The sequence below is a fragment of the Gossypium hirsutum genome, chromosome D02 (assembly GCF_007990345.1).
Source record: "Gossypium hirsutum isolate 1008001.06 chromosome D02, Gossypium_hirsutum_v2.1, whole genome shotgun sequence".
Lineage (NCBI taxonomy): Eukaryota > Viridiplantae > Streptophyta > Magnoliopsida > Malvales > Malvaceae > Gossypium > Gossypium hirsutum.
The window spans coordinates 43,295,467-43,317,851 of NC_053438.1; the positions used below are offsets into that span (position 1 = coordinate 43,295,467).

Genomic DNA, 22,385 nt, shown 5'->3' on the forward strand with positions numbered 1-22,385 from the left:
TCAAAACATCTTTGATATTTCCTTCGGGATATGCTAAAGATCGATCTGCTAGCTGAAGCGTCATAGTTGTAGGTCTTACTTCACCTATCCCTAACATCTTGAAAATAGACTTAGGCCTCCAGTTGATACTCCCTCCTAAGTTACACAAAGCTTTACCACAGTAAGATTCACCAATGTTACAGGGCATAGTAAAGCTTCCTGGGTCTTTCAATTTCGGTGGCAATTTGTTCTGCAGGAACGCACTGCACTCTTTTTTCAAGGCAACAGTCTCATACTCACTCAGTCATTTCTTTTTGGACAGTATATCCTGCATAAACTTCACATAATTCGGCATTTGTTCTAAAGCCTTCACCAACGGAATATTGATATGTAATTGCTTCAGAACATCCAAAAACTTCTTGAATTGCACCTCCTATTTCTGCTTGTTTTGCTGCAATATTTGCGGATATAGAGGTGATGGAACTTTCAATTGAATCAGATAACTTTTCTAAGTAGGTAAATCTGTATCCAAAGAAGATGTTAAATTATCTAAATTCACTAAGTCAGGGTTTACCTTGTCAGACTTTACAGATTCTGATTCCTTTGGTGTAAGAACTTCAACAGCTGGTTGATTCTTCTCAACGGGCTTATCTTCGACATCAATAAATCGGGGTTCTAGAATTTTACCACTCTGCAATGCCACTGCCTTGATATATTCTTTACCCAAATTTCTTGGATTCTCAATATCGCTCAGCAAGGTTTCTTGCGGTCTATTATGTAGCTTCATAGCTAACTGACCCATTTGGTTTTCTAAATTTTTCAGTGTTGCTGTTTGGCTTTGGATCAAAGCATCTTTCTTTGTCATGTACGTTTTCAACAAGTTCTCCAAACTATTTGATGCCTTAGCTTGAGGTTGTTTTGGAGCTTGCTGATTAAACCCTTGAGATTGATTGGCTCTTTGTTGCAATAAGTTGTTGTCCGGTCCATTTCTTTGGTTGCTCCAAGAAAAGTTAGGATGATTACGCCATGAAGGATTGTAGAAGTTGGACTGGGGTCCTTGTCCACTCCTATTTTGATATTGGTTCCCTACATAGTACACTGACTCAGGATTTGATGGAAAAATCCCAAAAGAATGACCTTCTCCATAGTACACACAGGAAACTACTTCAAACGGACTTGGTGGCTGAGCTGCAGAATTATTAGTACAATTAGTGGCTAACTGTTTTATCATAGAGAAAATAGATGATACCTGAGCTGATAACGAAGTGAGGGTGTCAACTTCATGAACTCCGGCTACACATCTTCTTGAAGCTATTCAATTTGTTGGCCACTGATAGTTATTACTCGCGATCCTCTCGATGATCTCATAAGCCTCATTATAAGACTTAGAAAAAATTGCATCATTAACGGAAGCATCTACCAGCAATCTTGTATTTGCATTGAGACCATTATAAAATGTCTCCAACTGGATACAATGAGGAATCCCATGATGAGGACACTTACGAAGTAACTCCTTAAATCACTCCCAAGCCTCATACAAAGACTCGTCATCCAATTGTTGGAAAGTTACGATCTTGTTCCCCAACTTAGCATTTTTGCTAGGTGGGAAATACTTAACCAAAAATCTTGGTGGCAATGTAGATATGGAACTTGGTGGCAATGAATTGAGCCATGCTCGTGCTTGATCTCACAACAAGTACGGAAATAACTTTAACCTCAATGTATCTTCAGCCACACCGGCTATCTTGAATGAATCACTCACCTTCATAAATAATCGAAGGTGGAGATATGGATATTCCGTGGGCATACCACTAAATTGGCCCACCGTTTGTAACATTTGAAACATCACTGGTTTCAATTCAAACTGAGTTGGCTTAATATCTAGCCTTCTAATTCCTAGGTTTACTCACTAAAAAGTGGCACAGCATTTTATCTGATGCATCGATCCCTATCATCGGAAATGAGGATAGGATTTCGTACATAATCGGTGTAACACCCCAAGCCTAGCCTAGGAGTTATGGCCGAATCTGGCGGTGTCACATTGAGGTGTTTAGCAAAAATTGAACTCGTTGGTAAAAATTTGTTTCTAGGTTTAAAAACCCTTTTATTATTATTTAACAAATCATCTAGTCAAAAACGTTTACCTTGTTATCTGCTATTGTTATAAAAGGTTGATCTAAAATCGCGGAAGCTTTTGAAAACTCTAATGTTTAAATTTCGTGTCTTTGAAAATAGTAATTATTTTAAACCCAAACTAGCAGTTTAAAATAAGTAATCAAAAACCCAATTAAAAATTTAAACAAACATAAATGGCCTTATTACAAAAACAAAATCCAACATAAACTTTAAATTTATTTAAAAGCAATGTAGATCAGTTGCAATTGTGTGGCCACTTTCGAGCCCCTCGCAGCACCAAACCACCTATGGCTGAGGATTACCTGTACAGTAAAAAAGAAAGGGTGAGTTTACAAAACACAGTGTGTAATCCCCTACCAAACAGTCAGCATACAACATGCAGTAACAATCTAGGCCTAAGCCCTACTCAGTGACAGTACAGTGTGGGCCTTAGCCCATTACAGTAACAGTGTGTGGGCCTTAGCCCAATACAGTAATCAGTACAATGTAGTAATGCCACCCATCCCAATCCAGCCAACACACCACTCCTACCACCAACACACCATGTGGGGATAAAATCGACCCACCAAGCCAACACACCAATATCGCAGCAAAGCTGCCAGTAATAGTGACGCAGCAAAGCTACCAGTAACAGTATCACAGAAAAGCTACCAGTAACAGTATACTTCCTCCATAATAGTATCCCAGCCCCATGCAGTATGTCATGTCATAAATCATATGTGTATGTAGAATGTCATACATATCATAGAACAAAACAATCATACATAACAGAAGGCCATACAGTCATTTTATCTCTTAGGGGTATAATAGTCATTTTACCTTATAAGGGTATTTCGTTCATTTCATCTAATAAGGGTAATTCATTCATTTTACCATATGGGGGTATTTTGATCATTCCACCCTTTGGGGGTATTTCAGTCATTCTACCATATAAAGGTATTTCGGTCATTTTACCTTATGGGGGTATTTTAGTGATTTTACCTTCTGGGGGTATTTCAGTCATTTTACCCTATGGGGGTATTTCGGTCATTCTACCCTATGGAGGTATTTCTATCATTTTACTCTGTGGGGGTATTTCGGTCATTTTACCTTATGAGGGTAATTTGGTCATTCTACTATATAGGGGAATTTTGATGCAGACATCGACCTCTTGAAAGGTCCGCAGTGGTCTCGAGCGACTCAAGTAACCTAAATGGTCATAACAGTATAAATGGGCCCAAGGCCCATTACTCGGCCCAAGTGGGCCCACACGCTTGTGCAGCTCGTTCTGCCCAAATTTCACCACGACTATGAGATCTACATAGGCCAGTCCAGTATTTTCCATAAATCGTGGATTTTATCTGTGGGGGGCCCAAAAGCCCATTGCGCCCACACGGCCCATTTCGGCCCAACGTGGCCCATTACGGCCTAAGCCCATGAAAATGCTCATGGAGGCCCCTACAGTCTATCGTCTATGATTCGCAGGTTTGGCTTACCAGACGAGCGATTGCACGCTCGTGTGGTCTCAAGCGTCGTATTTCAGCTTTTACCGTTCTACAGTTACAGTGGGATGGTTACACACCTGATGCGATTTGCAGATTCCCTTTGTTCTGAACACTCTTATTCCGAAAATCAATGATCATCGCACCGTTGGTTCCCATGCAATGTGCCAATCAAGCTCGACCACCATCAGTTAGGAATGGAAGCAATGCAGGTTGGAAAGAGCAATGAAAGCCTTGAAAACCTCGCCGATCTCCTATCGAGAACAAGGAACAAATGAGATGGATGATATATATAGCTTTCCACAACAACAACCTCCCCAAATCCCAATATTCTCTCCTCAAATCTCTCCAAATATCTCTCCTCAATTCTCTCTACGACTAGTTCAAACTCCATTTAGCAATATTTTAATCCAACTCTACCACCCACACGAATGAGGCAACAAAATAAATACTCCATTTTTGATGTGCCACCACTCGAACCTTAGACCTCATGTACACTCCATACGCCCCTTACCACTAGACCAACAACTTCTTTGTATCATATTTTAACAATAATAATTTAAGAACCTACTATCTAGATCCAAGGATTTTATTCACTTAAAATAAAAATTTTGCATAAGCCAAGGCTTGAACCCTTGACTTCTCAAACACTTCCAAACACTCCTAAATCACTTAACCACTGAAGCAGACATTCATTTATGTCACTTCCTTGCACAACTAAATATTTATGTGCAATCTCCTAACTGTTCCCTTGTTCAAAACCTATTTCTTCTAGGCCCAAAATTCGGGGTGTACAATTCACCCCTCCTTAAAGAAATTTCATCCTCAAAATTTCCAATTATCAGATCAGTCGCATAACACAGACTCCACCACTACGCTTCCGCTGCGCACTCTAGTTCCAAATTAGGTATATGGCTAAACGACGAGGACCCAACTCGAACACCTCTACGGCCTTTACCATGGCCTCTTATACCTCGTCTGTGTGTACCTTTTGTGCTTATATCAAATAACGTATTATCAGTTTAAGAAGTTTATAAATCAATTTGTAATTCTAGTAATTATTAATAGATGTCTTATGAAAATCAGTAATTAGAGTTATGTTTTCGCAAATCAAGGTCTCCCTATAGTTTCTAGTTTCCTACAGTCACGGTTTACTCTAACTAATGAGTTTCAATACAGTCCTACTATCTATAGTAGTCTGTCAGTGTATTTCAGTTCAAGCAGTCTACAATATAAAGAAAGCTTACGGATTCGACGTTGGAGACTCGGTGTGCCACACTTGTAAACCTTCCAAAACAATTCAAAAATAGTTTTCCAGAAATTCCAAATATTTTCAAAACCCATTCCACAGCCGAATTTTGCAACTAGGCTCTGATACCACTAAATGTAACACCCTAAACCCTGCCTAAGAGTTATGGCCGAATCTGGCGGTGTCACATTGAGGTGTTTAGCAAAAATTGAACTCATTGGTAAAAATTTGTTTCTAGGTTTAAAAACCCCTTTATTATTATTTAACAAATCATCTAGTCAAAAACATTTACCTTGTTATCTGCTATTGTTATAAAAGGTTGATCTAAAATTGTGAAAGCTTATGAAAACTTTAACGTTTAAATTTCATGTATTTGAAAACAGTAATTATTTTGAAAATTCATCTTCTGCTAAACTAGCAGTTTAAAATAAGTAAACAAAAGCCCAATACAGTAATCAGTACAATGTAGTAATGCAACCCATCCCAATCCAGCCAACACACCACTCCGTACCACCAACACACCATGTAGGGATAAAATCGACCCACCCAACCAACACACCAATATCGCAACAAAGCTACCAGTAATAGTGACGCAGCAAAGCTACCAATAACAGTAACGCAGCAAAGCTACCAGTAACAGTATCGCAGCAAAGCTGCTAGTAACAGTATACTTCCTCCATAATAGTATCCCAGCCCCATGCAGTACGTCATGTCATAAATCATACATGTAGGCAAAATGTCATACATATCATAGAACAAAATAGTTATACATAACATAAGGCCATACAGTCATTTCATCTCCTAGGGGTATAATAGTCGTTTTACCCTATAGGGGTATTTCAGTCATTTTACCCTATAGGGCTAATTCAATCATTTTACCCTATGGGGGTAATTCATTCATTTTACCCTATGGGGGTATTTCGATCATTTCACCCGTTGGGGATATTTCGGTCATTCTACCATATGAGAGTATTTCGGTCATTTTACCTTTTGGGGGTATTTCGATCATTTTGCCTTATGGGGGTATTTCGATCATTTTAACCTATGGGGGGTATTTCGATTATTCTACCCTATAGAGGTATTTCGGTCATTTTACCTTATGAGGGTATTTTGGTCATTTTAACCTATGGGGGTTTTTGGTCATTCTACCCTATGGGGTATTTCAGTGCAGACATTGACCTCTCGAGAGGTCTATAGTCACTTCGAGCGACTCAAGTAACCTAATTGGTCATAAAAGTGTAAATGGGCCCAGGGCCCATTACTCGACCCAAGTGGGTCCACATGCTCGTGCAGCCCGTTCAGCCCAGATTTTGCCACGGCTATGAGATCTACATATCCCTGTCTTGTATTTGCCATAAATCATGAATTTCATCCGTGTGAGGCCCACGAGCCTATTGATCCCACATGGCCCATTTCGGGCCAACGTGGCCCATTACGGCCTAAGCCCATAAAATGTTCATGGAGCCCCCTATGTTCAAATGCCGTATTTTGGGTTTTGCCGTTCTACACTTACAATGGGGTTGTTACACACCTAATGCGATTTGCAAATTCCCTTTATTTCGAACACTCTTATTCTAGAAATCAATGATCATCGCACCCTTAGTTCCCAGGCAATGTGCCAATCAAGCTCGACCACCATCAGTTAGGAATGGAAGCAATGCAGGTTGGAAAGAGCAATGAAAGCCTTGAAAACCTCGCCGATCTCCTATCGAGAACAAGGAACAAATGAGATGGATGATATATATAGCTTTCCACAACAACAACCTCCCCAAATCCCAATATTCTCTCCTCAAATCTCTCCAAATATCTCTTCTCAATTCTCTCTACGACTAGTTCAAACTCCATTTAGCAATATTTTAATCCAACTCTACCACCCACACGAATGAGGCAACAAAATAAATACTCCATTTTTGATGTGCCACCACTCGAACCTTAGACCTCATGTACACTCCATACGCCCCTTACCACTAGACCAACAACTTCTTTGTATCATATTTTAACAATAATAATTTAAGAACCTACTATCTAGATCCAAGGATTTTATTCACTTAAAATAAAAATTTTGCATAAGCCAAGGCTTGAACCCTTGACTTCTCAAACACTTCCAAACACTCCTAAATCACTTAACCACTGAAGCAGACATTCATTTATGTCACTTCCTTGCACAACTAAATATTTATGTGCAATCTCCTAACTGTTCCCTTGTTCAAAACCTATTTCTTCTAGGCCCAAAATTCGGGGTGTACAATTCACCCCTCCTTAAAGAAATTTCATCCTCAAAATTTCCAATTATCAGATCAGTCGCATAACACAGACTCCACCACTACGCTTCCGCTGCGCACTCTAGTTCCAAATTAGGTATATGGCTAAACGACGAGGACCCAACTCGAACACCTCTACGGCCTTTACCATGGCCTCTTATACCTCGTCTGTGTGTACCTTTTGTGCTTATATCAAATAACGTATTATCAGTTTAAGAAGTTTATAAATCAATTTGTAATTCTAGTAATTATTAATAGATGTCTTATGAAAATCAGTAATTAGAGTTATGTTTTCGCAAATCAAGGTCTCCCTATAGTTTCTAGTTTCCTACAGTCACGGTTTACTCTAACTAATGAGTTTCAATACAGTCCTACTATCTATAGTAGTCTGTCAGTGTATTTCAGTTCAAGCAGTCTACAATATAAAGAAAGCTTACGGATTCGACGTTGGAGACTCGGTGTGCCACACTTGTAAACCTTCCAAAACAATTCAAGAATAGTTTTCCAGAAATTCCAAATATTTTCAAAACCCATTCCACAGCCGAATTTTGTAACTAGGCTCTGATACCACTAAATGTAACACCCTAAACCCTGCCTAAGAGTTATGGCCGAATCTGGCGGTGTCACATTGAGGTGTTTAGCAAAAATTGAACTCATTGGTAAAAATTTGTTTCTAGGTTTAAAAACCCCTTTATTATTATTTAACAAATCATCTAGTCAAAAACATTTACCTTGTTATCTGCTATTGTTATAAAGGTTGATCTAAAATTGCGAAAGCTTATGAAAACTTTAACGTTTAAATTTCATGCATTTGAAAACAGTAATTATTTTGAAAATTCATCTTCTGCTAAACTAGCAGTTTAAAATAAGTAAACAAAAGCCCAATACAGTAATCAGTACAATGTAGTAATGCAACCCATCCCAATCCAGCCAACACACCACTCCGTACCACCAACACACCATGTAGGGATAAAATCGACCCACCCAACCAACATACCAATATCGCAACAAAGCTACCAGTAATAGTGACGCAGCAAAGCTACCAATAACAGTAACGCAGCAAAGCTACCAGTAACAGTATCGCAGCAAAGCTGCTAGTAACAGTATACTTCCTCCATAATAGTATCCCAACCCCATGCAGTACGTCATGTCATAAATCATACATGTAGGCAAAATGTCATACATATCATAGAACAAAACAGTTATACATAACATAAGGCCATACAGTCATTTCATCTCCTAGGGGTATAATAGTCGTTTTACCCTATAGGGGTATTTCAGTCATTTTACCCTATAGGGCTAATTCAATCATTTTACCCTATGGGGTAATTCATTCATTTTACCCTATGGGGGTATTTCGATCATTTCACCCGTTGGGGATATTTCGGTCATTCTACCATATGAGAGTATTTCGGTCATTTTACCTTTTGGGGGTATTTCGATCATTTTGCCTTATGGGGGTATTTCGATCATTTTAACCTATGGGGGTATTTCGATCATTCTACCCTATAGAGGTATTTCGGTCATTTTACCTTATGAGGGTATTTTGGTCATTTTAACCTATGGGGGTTTTTGGTCGTTCTACCCTATGGGGTATTTCAGTGCAGACATTGACCTCTCGAGAGGTCTATAGTCACTTCGAGCGACTCAAGTAACCTAATTGGTCATAAAAGTGTAAATGGGCCCAGGGCCCATTACTCGACCCAAGTGGGTCCACATGCTCGTGCAGCCCGTTCAGCCCAGATTTTGCCACGGCTATGAGATCTACATATCCCTGTCTTGTATTTGCCATAAATCATGAATTTCATCCGTGTGAGGCCCACGAGCCTATTGATCCCACATGGCCCATTTCGGGCCAACGTGGCCCATTACGGCCTAAGCCCATAAAATGTTCATGGAGCCCCCTATGTTCAAATGCCGTATTTTGGGTTTTGCCGTTCTACAGTTACAATGGGGTTGTTACACACCTGATGCGATTTGCAGATTCCCTTTATTTCGAACACTCTTGTTCTAGAAATCAATGATCATCGCACCCTTAGTTCCCAGGCAATGTGCCAATCAACCTCGACCACCACCAATTAGGAATGGAAGCAATGTAGGTTGGAGAGAGCGACGAAAACCTTGCCGACCCCCCATCGAGAACAAGGAACAAATGAGATGATATATAGCTCTCCACAACAACAACCTCCCCAAATCCCAATATTCTCTCATCAAATCTCTCCAAATATCCCCTCTCAATTCTCTCTATGACCAGTTCAAACTCCATTTAGCAGTATTTCAATCCAACTCTACCACCACACGAATTAGGCAGCAAAATAAATATTCCCTTTTTGATGTGCCACCAGTTGAACCTTAGACCCCATGTACACTCCACATGCCCCTTACCACTAGACCAACAACTCCTTTGTATCATATTTTAACCACAATAATTTAAGAACCTACTATCTAGATCCAAGGATTTTATTCACTTAAAATAAAAATTTTGCATAAGCCAAGGCTTAAACCCCTGACTTCTCAGACACTTCCAAACACTCCTAAATCATTTAACCACTGAAGCAGAAATTCATTTATGTCACTTCCTTGCACAACTAAATATTTATGTGCAATCTCCTAATTGTTCCCTTGTTCAAAACCTATTTCTTCTAGGCCCAAAATTCGGGGTGTTACAATCGGCTTCATTACTTTGGTCTTGATTCTGATTTTCAAGGTCCATCTCGACTTGTCTTTGAGCTGTTTTTTCACGTTTTCTTTGTCTGAAAGTTCATACAGGGTCTATAGGGAGTAAATCGATAATTCAATCTATGCTCATAAACACCTGAAAAGAAAATCACAAAAATTAAAAAGAATAAGTTAGTGCAAGTGTACACAGTCGTTATCAAGTAATAAGTAAGTATCGAGTTATCGTCTCCACATGGATTGTATTTGTGCTAAATCACTTAATTTGTAAAATTATATTAACAATTTCGTAAATAAAAACACAATATAATTGATAAGTGGTGATTAAAATATATTAAACTAAATACAATGATCCCTAATGCAAAGTATCCTAAGTATGCAAACTATATGAATGAAATAGATTTTAGCAAAATTAAACATAATTTGTAAAAATTATAACATAAATAGACTAAGACAATTACTTTAATTAAACTCAATTTATTATCAACATGCTTAATAACATTCGGAACAACATTCCATGGCAGCTCGATCTTTCATGAGTTTGGAAACCTATTAGGTCCTTTCGAAATCCTTTACTTAGTAAATACGCATTTTACTGATCCTTATTTACTAAGGGTTTCTTAGTATTCATGCGAAGTAATAGGGACATGTCAGGTTTGAAACAATTTAATCACACAAATCTAAAAACTATGTAGATAACAGAGCTTGGTCAAAGTTGTTATGCAACCTACAATTTAATCGGGTCAGGATCTAAATTGAGCATGCACATTTCAATTATGTGTCCATTAGCCATCGTCTGGTCAAGATCACTCAGCTAATTCAGGTGCATTCCAATCACGTATGAACAAAATATAGACTTGATTTTAATTGAAAACATGATTGATTGAGGCACAAACATTATAAGCATGAATCAAATAAATATTATTTAATCAAAGCAACCATCCTAGCTTAAATAAAATTAAGCTAACATTGTTGTAAACAAGAACAAAGAACACATAGCAAACATATTTAGATTAAATTAAAGAAAAGAAAGATTACACCCAATTCAGAATGGCTGTTACCCAAGACTCTGACTGATGAGGCTCCTTCGCTTCTTTGCTTTGCTCCTTTACTGATGGTTCTCCAAGGTGGCCGACCAAGGGTCCTTTAAGAGGCTAATTTTGCTAAAAATCCTTATGCAAGGATGATGATAGGTGTGAGGGGAAAAGATAGCTAAGAGAGTTGAGAGAGGAGAGAATGATGAATGAGTGAGGGATGATTGAAAAAGTGAGAAATGAGCTCTTATTTATAGGTGAGGCAAGGGAGCTAGTTTGCTAAAAATAGGAGTGTCCATCTTTTGAAACTTCTTCCAAAGATGGCCGGCCATGAATTGAGGAAATGTGACTGATTCTGCTTGATTCTTGGTAAATTTGAGTGCCACCACAACTCAAGACTAAGACTCGGTCACCAGCAAATCTTCGGGAAAATCTCTGATTTCTTTAACTTTTCAAGGACCTTGTGTAATTAAACCAAAAATTGATTTATGATCATCCATGTGCAGCCAAAAATTGGGTTGACTTGGTCCCCAATTTGGACGGTTTTGCAATTAGAAGAAAACTCTTAAACCTGTCCAAAAATAATAGATAGTTTAGAGGACCAAATAATATAATTTTAACCACTTCAATTAATTAATTTACTTAATTAATTAAAACCCAATTTATTAATGAAATATTTAAAATGAATTATTAAATATAACTTTATATTTTATTATTTAATTTAATCTTGCATGATCTACTTTATAGCTTAAAAATATAATATGCTCAAACTCATAAAATAAGCCATTTTATGCATGAAAACTATATAATAAAGCATAAAATCACATTTTAATAATTTCCATGTCTTAATTTCATATTTTCGCATATTTCATTAATTTGTTAAACAATTACTTGGTTTTAACAACAAATTTAAGTAAAACGATGATGAATTATATAGGAAAAATCCTATATATTTTTCAGTTTACAGGTTTTTAATCTTATTTATGAAGATTAAACATTATTTGTGAGGTAATTTAAAGAAATCCAAATTTCATCATCTTTGTGAACCGAATTTTCGAAATTTTGTGAAATTGATTTAGAGATGAAATTGATGCTTAGTATATGTGTATTTGGTCTAGTATTAATGATTGAAAGTATTTAGCAGGGCTGGAGAGATCGATTTTGTGAGGAATCAAGTTTTTAACTTGATGTTACAAATCCGGTAAGGTATCTTTGTGAGATGATTTCGATTAGCATAGTTAATTAAAATTCGTGTTTAATATAACATTAAAAAGGTGGTAATGCTTACTTTATCTCCATTAAAGCTCTGAGTCTTGAATAGGACCGAGATAACCGAAATTGAGGCTTGGATTTGCTTGGTTGATAACTTGTTGTTGTAGAATAAAATTGAGTGGTGAGTGTTTCTAAGGGCAATTTGGTAAATTGGCCCTTACTTATGCTTAATTAGTAACTTAATTGATAATTAGCATTGATTAATTATAGTTGAATGGATGAATTTTTCAAGATTAATATTAAATGTGTAAGAACTAAATTTTTAATGTATAATGGTAAGCAAGATTTTGGATGGAGTTGTGCTATTTAATTAGGTTAATTATACGGATGATTAAAGCATGTTTATTAGGGTTTTTGATCATGTTACAGTTGGTAATTGAATATGGGAAAATGGCAAATGAAAAGCTTGATTTAATTGGGTGTTAAATGATATGTTACATGTTACACATAAGCATGTTGTCACATTAAATTCAGCTCAATAATGACTGATTTATATGCTATGTTTGATTGAATATATTGGAAACATGCGTGCTGGATCCATTGGAAATAGTTGGCATGTCATTGGATTTGTGAGTACTCACCTTTATTTATGATATTGTGAGCATATGGCTCTAGGTAGACTGATTTGATTGGAGTAGATAAGGGAGTGTTGAGTATGAGTCTCCACCCATTGGGTTATTTGAGGCGTTATAAGGGAGCATGTGCTTTGGCCTACTCAACTTGGCGAACTATATTTGATATTTTTTAGAGTTCAAAGATCCGTTTATTCGATGTATGATCACTCGATTAAGCAATGAAAAGTGCATGCCAATATATTTATGTGTGATTGTTGTTATATGATTCAATGATTGTAAGCCATGAATGATTGATTTTTTATATTGATAAAGCATATGGAAATTCAATGGACATTTTTTTATTATGGCTGATAATTAATGATTGATCAGTTGTAACTTAAACATGATTTTGATGTTGATTTACTAATCGTTGTTATTAACATTCACTAAGCTTTTTAAAGCTCACACCCTCACAATTTGTGCAGATAATTGACAGGCTTGAGGAGCTGAGGAGCCAAGCAAGAGAGTTCTAAGAGATTTAGGCCTGGTAGAGACTTTATTACATGTTTTAGAGACTGTAATTGGACATTGTGGAACTCCCAGGAATTAGTTTAATTTTGGTTGTAATTGGACATTGGACATTTTATTTTGGATGGTTTTATAATAATTTTGAGGCATGTTTGAGTTTAATTTTTGAATGAATTACGGTGTATTGTTGCTTGATAACATGGTGATTGATAACATGGTGTGTGTGGCATGAAATTTACACTAATGATTGTTTAATTAAAGCCTCCATGGAGTGGTTTACTATCGATTAAGGTGCAACATTTGTTTGATTTATTCAATGTTTGTTATGCATGAAATTGATTGCCTAATTCTATTTAATTGATGCCATAAATACAATTAAAACTGTATGTATATGTATGTTAATTAATTGCAGTTAAATCTGTTTTAATTGGCCATTAAAATATGTGAAATTGGATTTTAAAACGAGTTTTTTGCCAAATTAGGTGTAGTGGTTTTCACACGGGTGTGTGAAGGGTTGCACACGGGCGTGTGGGAAGGTAACGGACGTGTGGAGATTGGAGCTATCACACATGGGCATGTGGATTTCCACACAAGTACGTGCGATCATTTTGAAAGTTTTTCATGATGCAAACACAGTCATTTAATGGCACACGGTCTGGGGAACACGACCGTGTAGGTTTTGGGGGGGTTTGAATTTTCGTCTCTTTAAATTGGTATTCTAATTTGTTTAAGTTACAAATTAGTCCTGAAAATTTATTTTCCTAATTAGTGCCTTAGATGATAAGGGAACTTGGTAAAATTCTAGGATTAGTCTCATAGTGAGTAAAATTCTATAGGAACACACCTAATTTATAATTCAGAATAGGTACTGATAATTTGTATTTGTTACAATTTAGTTCTTAATAATAAAACTTGAATTAGACATAATAAATGAAGTTAGATTAAGATAAAAAATTTAAGCTTGTATAATTTGACTAAAAGAATGTCAGTAAACACTTAGATCTAAAATTGGGTTAGTTTTACCATAGGTGGTAAAATGACGAAAATGTCCTTAGGTTAAGTTACCTATAAAAAGTTTAAAATAGGCTCATAATTTGCTTCCGCATTAATAAATAGCTAATAATTAGATAAGATTGAGGTGTTACAAGGTCGGGGTGTGTCTTGGGTGGTCGTTAGCAAGAGAGTCACTTAGGCAGCTAATGTAACACTTCGAGTTCAGGCCAGTCCATCCCGGTCAGGTTTGGGGTGTCATACTGATGGTGGTGCTGGTAAGTACTCGTTTTCTCCTCTTTTCCTTCCTTTTTGGTGCCAATTTTGGTGTTGTTTTTACAATAAAAAACTAATGTTTCTAGCCCTAAAAATTATCTTTTTTGTCCCTAGTCAACCCTTAATTTCCTTTTTGGTGCTATAAAAAAACAACCCATTGTTGTGTCGATTGTGGTGGTGTGTCATCTTTTGAACCACCATTAGGGGCTGTTGTTTTTCTACTTTTTGTTTTCTGTCTCTAGTAAAGCTAATATCAATATTTCTCCACTCTAATCAGCCTCTAATCTTATTTGTTATAGGAGTATTTGATCCCATTTGTTCGGCAGCTTGGATCTAGTAAATCGAGAAGCGTAAATGCGATTGGTTGCGAGTAGTCACGTAGTTTAGTTTTTTTTAGAGGAGATGTGTGGGCTGGTTGTTTTAGGTTTTATAATTGATTTTAAGTTATTGACTTACTGTTATTATTTTCATGTTAGATGCTAATTTGAAAATCTCGAACCAGTAGTGAAGTTGGATTCCGTTTGCGCCCTCGTTTCGCATGAAATCATTGGAAGTAACCTAGCCATATTGGATATTAAATTTATTCGTTGTAACATTGATTTGGCCGAACCCTTACATTAGCTTATTTAGCCCCATAAATTTCTCTTATTAAAAATCGAGAAAATACTTAATTAATCTTCCAAACTGAGATTCAATCTTACTATTTTAAAGCGTGGGTCCTAATCTTGTATAAATAGTTGTTAACTCATTTTTTATTTTTAAAATTGATGTTAATGCTTTCTAATTGGGAATGATTTAATGGCTAAATACGTGAACTAAGGGTAGCAGAATAAAGTATGTAACTTACAAACTATTAACTAAATGATTAAACCCTTATCAAATTATCTGTTTGCATAATTGTCGCGTTTGACTGTCTGATTGAGTGCCAGTAGCATGTGAATGTTGTATGCCAGTTGTGATATGTTTAAAATGATGTTATATAATTTTGTTTGATAATGAGGTGCATGTATAATACCTTACCTATGATAACACTGTTCATGTTGCATACTAGGTATGACAAAAATTGTATTGCATGTTACATGCTTGTAAAACTGATGGATTGAATGATTGATTGTTGCAAATCTAAAGCTGAACATGTACTAAAAGCATAATTGAATGCCAACATTATTGATAAATGAAAATTATGCATGACATACACCGACTATTATTAAATATGAGCATGTTAAGCATGTCATGGATTTGATTATGATATTGTAAGCATGTAAAACATGAGATTTTACTGAAACTGAACTGAAAGCATGGATTTGCTCGATGATTGTATGTCATAAAACATATGCATGGGGTGGGATATTGTGCTTGAGGGAGGATTTTTGTGGAGTACCGATGGTAGATTAAGTTCGTATTATTGTTGTCAGTGTATTGTACCAAGAGTACTGAGGACATTGGCAATTTAATCGTATTACTAACAGTCTAAACTTCCTTTACTATAATTGGTGGTTGACCACAATATTGGCAGCTTGTCTACATACTAATTGGATTGGCAGTATACTTGAACTATTGTACTAGTGGTTTATCCACATTAAGCTTAGCTCTCATTGTTTGGTGTTTGGCAGATGAGTTCTAGGGAACTTGTGGTGTGTAGCAGATGGATGGGTAAGAACCTTTTTGCATTGCATCATGCTCATGACATGTTCAAATTTTGGATGAAATAAGCCATGTACTATATGATTATGAAAATGATGTTTGTTAATTATGTGACTAATTGTATAATTATGATTGCTGTGACTTACACTGAGCTATTTTAAGCTCACCCCTAGTCTTAACTTTTCAGGAAATGATCGAGACTACGATCAGGCCCAACATACAGATTTACGACGGACTTCGGACCATTCTTTTCATTAAAATGACTTTTGATAAGTTTTATTCAATTTTTGCACTATAAAATTCTTTGGATTGTGGTTTGGGTTTTACCTTGGATTTGGGTTTTTCTTCATGCATGAATTATTCAAACATAATAATTATAAGTTTGTGATAACCAGAAAGTGCATGTTACCCAACTTAACTAAAATCGGACATTAATAGAGTTTTTCCACTGTATTGGAAGATAACGAAATTTTGCAAAACAAAGCAACAAACAATAGTTTTTCTTAAACTGTTACTATCAGCAATAAAAATCTGACTTAGGATTAGACGGCTTAACAAATGAATGTTTTACAAATCAATTCAAGTCAAAACCGCAAGTGTCCCTAAAAAGAGATAAATTAGGATTTTATTGTCCATAGGGTTACTTGGTTACTTTGGTGGCTAATGTGGTCTTCACGACCCGACCATAACGTTTAGGCCGGGTTGGGAGGTTACAGAGATAGTGGTATAACGGTGGTGATTAAGTGATGCAATGATGGTCGAAGGTGGAGATAAGGTGGCTAAAATGTGAAAGAGTGGTGACTAATGGAAGAGGAGAGAAAAAAAGAGTGAAAGTAGTGGATGAGAAGAGAAACAAAATTTTTATTTTTCCTAGGTGTGTGAGATGAAAAAAGGTCAATGGGGGAGGGGAAAAAGGCAAGGAGCGAGACATGAGAAAGAGAAGGAAATGAGGGCTAACAAGGGGAGTGAAATGATGGAAGAGAAAGGTACGGGAGGAAAGAATCTCCATTGTATGGTAACTTATAGGGACGAAAAAAGGGGGGTTGACCAAGATTTTAATGTTGAATTTAAAAAATAAAAAGGAGAAGAGGGGAATCGAACTTGGGTCACAAGAAAAATTTAGCTTGCTCTTAACCACTAGGCTAGAACTTACATTTGTTCATGAATTAACGATAACTAAATTTAAATGTGATGTGAAAACTCTAAGATTTGAAGCAAAATTTAACAAAATAATAATGATGCGAGGGAAGAGATTTGAACTTGGAGTACAAGAATGAACTCACTAACTCTTAACCAACCCCGATTATGTTAACTAGATTTTTGTGATGTGACAACTCTACCCTCTTTAAAAGAAATTTTGTCCCCGGAATTTTCTTGCTAACCCACCAGTCACTTAGCCACAAGATTCATTATCCCTATTTTCAAACCAACCACTGCATTTCCACTACGCAACTCTAATTCTAGTGCAGTTCCAGACAATACTTCTTTTTAACACCTCTAACGAACTTCTCTTGAAGATCCAATTCACCACCATGAACTATCCCAAATGACTAACTATAGTATCTTCACTAACAATTTCCTTTACCCTAAATTTCCAGTTGAATAGAAACATTACTAATAGCAAAAAAGTTGGGTAAAACTAGTCTCAGTCAATGCAAGGTACAAATAAGAATGGGTCGCAAAAGTACCTGCAATGACGTTAGATGTGTCTCTGACCTATTGAAGCCTAGCTGCATAAACCAGTGATGGCTGTCTGACCTTGGTACCCCTCGGAGTAGCTATCCAACCCTCTGTTCTGAGTTTCATTTGAAGCTCACATTAGACTAGGAGGACGATGTGGAAAATCCTTAACACGGTGCTCAATGGACCCACATCTCAAACATGCACCAGACTTTTTCCAACACTAGTCCAAATGGCACTTACTACAGTACTTACAAACCAGAACTCTCGTTGATCCAATAAAACTTCCATTATTAACTACTTCAACATTTTTTTGTGGTCTACCCTCTCTAGTCTACTTCAAATAACGCAGATTCAAGCAGTAGGACCAGAATCCCTCTTATTGTGTACTTTATTCTTTTCCTTTTTCTCACGCTCCAACTGCTTACTCTTTTCCAATATCATGTTCTTCTTAACAATAGTCTCAAACACCCTTTCTAAAATTCTTAACATTGCTTGGGACACTGCATCATCCCTAGTCTCTTGATTTCTACCTTCAATGATAGGTACATCCACGATGTCACTCGTCTCAAGGTCAGGCATATGCCTCTGAGAAGCAGATGACTCAACTTGAACTGCTTGACGTTGCGCTCCTCAAGTTTGCGTACCACGAGTTTGCAAACCTCGAGTATTCATATCATTTTCTAATTTTTTATGCTTTATCTATAGTTTAGAAATAAAGTTCTAGTTATTAATCTTGAGTATTTTCAGTCTAACAGTTCAACTATAGTTTACAGTTTATAGTCTTTCTATAGTTTCAATAATAAGCATACTTATCTAGAACCGACTTCAGAGTCTTAGATTTTTATTTTGAAAAACAAACTTTATAAAATAATTTTTTTTGGCATGGTTCCCAAAATACCCCTTTAAATTATGCATGAAGATTTAAGTAAAAACAAAAGTTTGAGTTTTGAATCGGGCTCTGATACCACTAAATGTAACCTTCCAAACTCAACTTAGACGTTATGACCAAAATTTGAATACTACATTGGCCACCGAAATGGCGTAGAAAAATTTCCATAATTTCAAACTTATTTTAAAACTATTTACCTTTTTATTCAAAACTAGTGAACTTAGTTATTTGTCTTTATTTTGAGAAAACATGTTAATTTCAAAAGAATTAAGTATCTTTAGAATTTCCTTTGTAAATATCATTCATTTCAAAAACTAAATCGTATTTTATCCAAAACTTATTTTCATTGTCACAACCAAAAAGATTGATTTTGTCAGATTTTATTGAAAACCAAATTTCATGCATATTCTTATCAAATACCAATTTATGCAGATTTTAAAACTTAATGTCATAAAAATTGAAATAATAATCCCCAAAATAAAGTCTCATGCCACAGTCTGAATTAAAATTAATACAGTTCCAAAACAATTATTAAAATTAAGTTTAAAGTACTTAAAAACTGAAAACATTCGAAAAGCTCCTCTGATAGCCATGTCCAAATCCTAACCTTGGGGGTTATCTCTAAGAATAGTAAACTAAAAGGGTGAGCTAAAAAGCCAGTGTGAGTCTTAATTCCAGTAAACAATAATAAACAGTAAATATATCACTCAAGCCAATAAATATACAAAATATTATAAACAATACAAATTCACAGTTTATGCCATGCATGATCATGTTAATGCAGTGTTTTTAGAAAATAAGGCCCTACCCAACTCTTCTACGCACCATAAAAGAGTTCCCCCAGAACTCATCCAGCTAATAACACACCAGTTTATGGACAAGCCTCCAGTAATGCAGATAAACTGCTAGAAATGTGTACAAGCCACTAGAATTACAGACGAGCTGCCGCTAATGCAGATAAACTACAAGTATTGCAGAAAAGCTACCAAAATTATGGATAAGCCACTAGAATTGTAGACTAGTTGCTAGTACTTCCTCCTTAAAAAATCTTCCCACCCCAATGCAATATGACATACTTAATCAATATCAAAGAGAGTACAGTACAATAGGTATGATTTTTAACATGCTATCAATGACAGTAATAGTGAGCATGAGCTTTCATGTATTCAATAATTCAATATAAAAAATCTTGATTTTATCACGTAATCATTATATAATGGAAACAATGGCATGTCTTAAGCATGCGATTATCTTTATCAATTTCACAGAACATGCTTTATCAAGCTTTCAGCATTGGTATCAAATCAATGGCATACTAGCATCACATTCAATGCAAAACATCATAGAGTCATACAATAACGTACACATATTTTTCAGTACTGATTTTCAGGTCAAGGTACTTATTGAAGCCTATCCTTATAAAGGATTTCTTTTTCCACCACAATTACCCATGTAGTCAACTGGTCACAATTATAACAATAATTACTTGAACCGAGCTCTGATACCACTAAATGTAACCTTTCAAACTAGCTTAGACATTATGACCAAATTTGGAAGGCTACATTGGCCCCCTGAAATGACGCAAATTTTTTTCATAATTTCAAGCATATTTTAAAACTATTTGTTTTTCTATTCAAAACTAGTGAACTTGGTTATTTGTCTTTATTTCGAGAAAACATGTTAATTTAAAAAAAAAAGGTATCTTTAGAATTTCCTTTATAATGATTATTTATTTATAAAACTAAATCACATTTTATCCAAAACTTATTTTCATTGTCGCAACGGAAAAGAGTGATTTTGTCAAATTTTATTAAAAACCAAATTTCATGCGTATTCTTATCAAATACCAATTTATGCAATTTTTAAAACTTAATGTCATGTAAATCGGAATGATAATCCCCAAAATAAAGTCTTGTGCCACAGTCTAAATTAAAATTAATGCAGTCCCAAAACAATTGTTAAAATTAAGTTTAAAGTACTTAAAAACTGAAAAAACATCCAATAAGCTCCTTCAATAGTCGTGTCCAAGTCCTAACCTCAAGGGCTAGCTATAAAAATAGTAAACAAAGGGGGGTGAGCTAAGAAGACCAGTGTGAGTGTTAACTCTAGTAAGCAATAATAAGTAGTAAATATATCACTCAAGCTAGTAAATATACAAAATATCATAAATAATACATAATTCACAATTTATGCCATGCATGATCATGTCAAAGCAGTATTTTCAGAAAAAGGTAATGCAGTTTTTTTAGAAAAAAAAGTCCAACCCAACTCTGCTACACACCATAATAAGAGTTTTCTCGAGAACTCATCCACCTAATAAGACACCAATTTGTCGACAAGCCACTAGTAATGCAAATAAACTGCCAAAAATGTGGGCAAGCCACCAGAATTGTAGACGAGTTGCCAGTAATGTAGACAAGCCACTCATAATGCAGAGAAACTACCAGTATTGAAAACAAGTTGCAATATATTCCCACCCCAATAGAATTGCAGACAAGTTGTTAGTACTTCCTCCTTGCAAAATATTCCCACCCCAATGCAATATAACATGCTTAATCAATATCAAAGACAATACAATACAATAGGCATGATTTTTAACATGCTATTAGTGACAGTATCAGTGAGCATGAGTTTCATGCATTCAGTAATTCAATATCAGAAATCATGAATTTATCATGTAATTGTTACATAAAGGAAACAGTGGTATGTCTTAAACATGCAATTATCTTTATCAATTTCAGTGAACATGCTTTATCAAGTTTTCAATATAGGTATCAAATCAATGGCATAATAACATCAGATTTCATACAAAACATCATTGAGTCATACAATAATGTACACATCTTTTTCAGTACAGATTTTCAGATTAGGGTACTTATTTGAGGCCTATCCTTAATAAAGGATTTATTTTTCCACCACAATTACTCAAGTCGTCAATTGATCACAATTATAACAATAATTATGCAAATATTATTAAATATTATTTTTGTATTATTATATAACATGTCATCATTAATCCTTAAATAAGTTAGAACCCACACCTCAAACAACAAGTCTATTCACATCGACTTCGATCCCAGCACTCCAAAGAGGTAGGTTTGGGCCTTGAATCATTTTGATTCCAAAGTCAACACCAAAACACTCTTCCAAACTGAGATTCAATCTTCCTATATCAAGATTAAAAATTGACCCAGAAAATACTTAATTAATCTTCCAAACTGAGATTCAATCTTCCTATATCAAGATTGTGGATCTGGGTGATTCAGATTGGAAACCTTCACTAAAATGTAATATATATAGAAACGTTAGATTCGAACCTTAACAAAAAAGAAGAAGATTAAGATTGGATTAACTAAACATCACTTACACTATACCGACAAGGTTGGAAGATGTACGATTCGACGAAGAACTTAATTAGAGTGGGAGAGTAGTTGCTATAGAAATAAAATAAATAAAAATAAAAGAAATAAAGTGAGTGAGAGGATGAAAATAATATTTCTAATTGAAAATATAGATGAAATAAAGAATGGAATTTGATTAAGACCAAAAAGATGAAAAGATGAGGAAAATAGAGAAAAATGATGGGCGACAGCGGTTGTAACACCCCAAACCCGGCCTAAACATTATGGCCGAATCTGGTGATGTCACATTGTAACACCCCTTACCCGTATTCTACGCAGGAATAGGGTACGAGGTATTACCAGAATAAATACACTTATAAACATATTAAACC

At 35.7% G+C, this 22,385-nt stretch overlaps 1 non-coding gene across 1 annotated transcript; it reads left to right on the plus strand.

Moving 5' to 3' along the window:
• Window positions 1–1,460: 1,460 nt before the first annotated feature.
• On the plus strand, window positions 1,461–1,567 carry LOC121215134 (small nucleolar RNA R71). Its single transcript, XR_005910863.1, has one exon. It is a non-coding gene; the product is annotated as a small nucleolar RNA R71 (small nucleolar RNA).
• Window positions 1,568–22,385: the final 20,818 nt, after the last annotated feature.